Genomic DNA, 4167 nt, shown 5'->3' with positions numbered 1-4167 from the left:
AACTTAGAAAAAAAGGGTATACAGATGAATGTCCATTTTGTATCTGTGTATTCAAAGTGGTTAGGATAGATATATAGTTGCATTCTCTTCATGAATAGAATGATTTGTTCTAATGGTGTTTGTAAATAGGATTACAAGTCCGCATCTTGTACAGCAATTAACCACTAAGAAGAATATATGCAGTGTATTAATTGTTGAAACTGTACTTCTGATTTGATTTGAAGCTGCCTCATTGCTATCTGTTTATCAATAAAACTTTGAAAAATAAAAAAATAAAGAACATGAATAAATGCTTTCTGGATCCTAAGAAATGGTGCCAGCTACTGTAGCACGAAAAGTCTCCACAGCACTGATTCGAGCATAGGCAGGTAAGGATTCTTTCTTGCTCTTTCTTTGTTCTACAAGGTAAATCACAATACCTCACACAGACCTACGAGTTTTGTTGTAAATATAAAGAAATGTTTACATTTTATCGAATGGTTCAGATAGAAGCCCAGCGAAATTTTCCCAAAGACCTGGTGCAGCGCAGAGCGGTGAGGAGGAACCTTTTAGAGCTTTCTGTGATAACGGCCGCCTGTGGCACATTCGCCATAGGTTCTCCACCACTACCCTTGAGGAAGCTCCAGAGAAGCGCTTGTGCCCACAGAAAGGAGTCACTTCTCCCATCTCAGCTCTGTGCTGCCTGTCTCACTCCTCAGTTTAGGATCTGATCAGAGTAGACAGATGCTTTTTACTCAAATGCCCTGAAATCTTCAATAATAAGCCCTCAATAAATGTTAAATGTCATTTTTCCCAAAACTTTTAGAATGCATTTTATTTTTCATGTTCTTTTCTTTCCATTCCCCATAGTCGCCTCTTATCTTTGTAAACTTTTCTCTTAGCCTTGAGAGATTCCTGGTTTTCTCTTTTTCTTTTTTCTTTTCCATCTTTTTTTTTTCTTTTCACTTTTTATCATGATTCCAGAGACCTGGACAATCTGGTATATGTATATGTGTGCACAAGGGTGTGCACACACTCACTGCCACTTTCTTCTTAACATCCTTTCGTAATCAGACTGAATGAAAATCCACTACTTCCAAGCTGTTAGCAGCACCATCTTTGAGGCTGATGGTCTGAACTTGGATGCCAACTTAAGATGACTTTCACAGGAAGAGCACGATTTCATGGGTTAAGAGACCAGATCTGAGTGTGAAGGGAGCTCTCTGAAGGTTGTGATCCAGAATGTCAAAGGGTTTTGGGGCTGAAGGAATTCAATATAGTAAAATTGGAAGCTAACAAAATGTTCAGTAGTAGAACAATGTTAGCATGAATGAAACCAAGGGATAGAACAGCATCGGACACTTTACTGTTAGGCTTTGGGGACCAAAAAGACATAGATTAGAGCTTGTATGGAATAAAATAGGAGTCCAGGATACAGTTTATAACTGTAAAATTAGGCATCTGAACAAAAGATGGAAATAAATAATGGATACGAGTTAACATGTTAGAGTAACTGCGCTATAATATTGCTTTTTTGCAAACTTATTAGGGTATCGTTATGTTATTTTTATTATATCCAAAGGAGGCATAGCCTGCCTTTCCCAGCAGCTGTGGCATAGGAAGGGACTTCCCATGGCACCCTTTCTCTTTTTGCCTTAATTTTCTGTTTCTTACTGTATGCGCTTTAGACATTTGAAACAGCTTTCTGGGAATGGGACAGAAGAACTTGCACTGTGAACAGGTTTTTGGGAGATTCTTATGCATATTACAGTTTTGAGAAAAAATTGCTTTGTTTTTCTACCAAAATAATTAAACTACACTGGGATTTCTGTGATCTGTTTTTCTTGAAGCAAAACCAATCTACTAAAATTTTGTTTAGTGTGTATGTATGTGTTTTAAGAATTCAGTGAACACAGTTTTATTCATCTTCAAAGATATTATGTCTGTCTGTCTGTCAGGGTTTATCATCAGAAAGTCATATATTCTTTTCTATCTTAACAGGAGAATTTTATATTTTTTTCTTTGTTTTATGCAGAAACAAATTTTAAAACTCAAGATGTTTTGTTTAGAAACTTTCACTTTTAATTTGTTAATAGTTTTTGTTAAAATAATACCTTATAAACCAGTTGTCCAGTCATAAAATTCTTATTTTGTTTCTCTCCACTTTGAGCCCTGCTGTGTTCAGGGCAGATTGACTTTTGGGGACACATTTATCTTGCTCCTTCAATCACAGTGAGAGAGAAGGCACAGGACACCTGGGCCCTGAGACTGAATAAATTGTTTCAGTTTGCCTTCATTCTCTGTTTTTTTTTTCAAAATTTTATTGATAAATAACTTGATCATTCTTATTCTAGCACTTAAAAGTTAGCAAAGGAGGCATTAAAAAATGAGACAAGGGGCTGGTGTCTACTTTTACGGTAAATTTGATAATTTTGTATACCTAGGGGCCTTTGAAGTCACCCACAGTGATACAGGATGAGGATTACATGTCCCAAGTATATGGAAAAGCAGTTTATCAGGGCCATCGCAGCACGCTGAAGAGAGGCCCATATCTCAGGTTTAATTCCACAGCTCTTAAGTCCAAACCACAAAGACCAAAAGTAATAGAGCAAGTTAAAGGTAAAGAACCTAACTTTCTATGTCTCACCTCATTTTAAAATGCTATTGGTTTAATACATTAAGTAAAACTAAGTAGTTTCCTTTTATTTGGTATCCATTTATATATGTATGATGTATAAATACAGTTTGAACTGTAATACTTAAGATTGGAAAAATAATTTTTTCTAGGAGAAGTACAAAAATAGACTAAAAATTGAGGCACAAGGGTAAGAGTAAGCAGGAAGAATCTTAGGATTAGATTATATCTTCAGATAAAGCACAGTAGTTTTGTTTGGGTAATGAGTCTTGCCCCATCTAAATTAGAATCAAAGAAAATGTCAACTGTAGTCCATCTTGTCCCCACGAAGAGGAAGCTCAGCCCTGTGCTGTCTGTTACTTTGAAGGGCTGGTGGGCACCTGTGCATGTGAGCTTTTTCTTTTTCTTTTTTTCTTTTTTTTTTTTTACCTTGTTTGAAACTACTCCCATGCTGTATATCAGACTCTAAGGCTGTGAGGCCGGCTTCAACATGTCTTTTTCTCCTTTACGACCACCAAGACCAGTGTTCAGATCTGATGGGAAAGGGAGTGGAGGGTACATTCGAGCTTTAGGTAGCAAAGGTGTACATTTTTTGTTGTTGCTTTTGCACTCTATTTATTTTTTTTTAAAGAGTAGCAAAATTATTGGAGAAAAGGAGTGGGGGGAGTAGGAATGGGAGAGGGGGGAACAGAAATAGTTCTTTAGATAGGAGGGGTCCTGAATGGGTTGCCAGTCTTGTAACCAATTTAAAATGTCCTCATCTATCACCTGGTGTTTTGACTCCCGTTTACTATTTCAATGATATGTTTAATGTAAATTAATTAAATATTGAGTCTTTATTTTGGTTGCCTTTTGACATTGCTCAGCTTGTACTTCAGCAGTCACTAAGTTGCTCTGACAGTATGTAACATTAACTAGTCACTACCCAGTTTCTTCTCTGATACTTTCTAGAGCTTGGAGCTGTGCAGGTGTTTCAGTTTTTTCCTTTCCAAAACTTACGTAATCGTAGACAGTAATACAGTTAAGGTGTCAGGTTATCTATAATATTCTGTGCTATTACTTAATAAAACATATGGTTTATGGATGATATTTACCCCAGTGGATGATACTGATTCTAGTGTTTCTGTGATTATTGTAGGCACTAAAGTCAAATCAATACGGACACAAACTGACTTTCATGCAACAAAACCTACAAAGATAGACTCTAAAACGCAGCTTCCCACTAGTGCCCTGCCTCACGGTGAGCAGCACTATCTGTTCAGCCCAAGCAGAGAAATGCCTACGTTTTCAGGTACTCTGGAAGGTCACCTAATTCCTATGGCAATTCTTTTAGGTAAGAACTAATAAAATATGTAGGGTGAATTTTCATTTCTTATCCGCAGTAGTAAAACTTCGGGATTGGTGCTGACACACCAGCCACCTCCTTCTGTGCGTGCGGGAGGGCCTTGGCTGGCGCAGTCTCTGAGATGATGGGTTGCTGCTGTCATTTTGCCCACAGGAAATGCTCTTTGCTGTTTGGTAGTACATTGCTATAGATTAAAGGAAAATACAGT

General features: G+C 37.3%; 1 protein-coding gene and 1 non-coding gene across 2 annotated transcripts in view; both read right to left on the bottom strand.

Annotated features, from left to right (window-relative positions):
* Nucleotides 1-4167, bottom strand: part of Tg (thyroglobulin) — a 230967-nt gene that overhangs the window by 97551 nt on the left and 129249 nt on the right. The window lies entirely within an intron of this gene.
* LOC111812963 lies at nt 3043-3171 on the bottom strand. The gene has a single exon (XR_002818326.1). It is a non-coding gene; the product is annotated as a small nucleolar RNA SNORA61 (small nucleolar RNA).

The sequence above is a fragment of the Octodon degus genome, unplaced genomic scaffold (genome assembly GCF_000260255.1).
Source record: "Octodon degus isolate 3935 unplaced genomic scaffold, OctDeg1.0 scaffold00154, whole genome shotgun sequence".
NCBI classification, from domain to species: domain Eukaryota; kingdom Metazoa; phylum Chordata; class Mammalia; order Rodentia; family Octodontidae; genus Octodon; species Octodon degus.
Note: the sequence above shows the minus strand (reverse complement) of the source record. Positions and strands in the feature narration are given on the sequence as shown.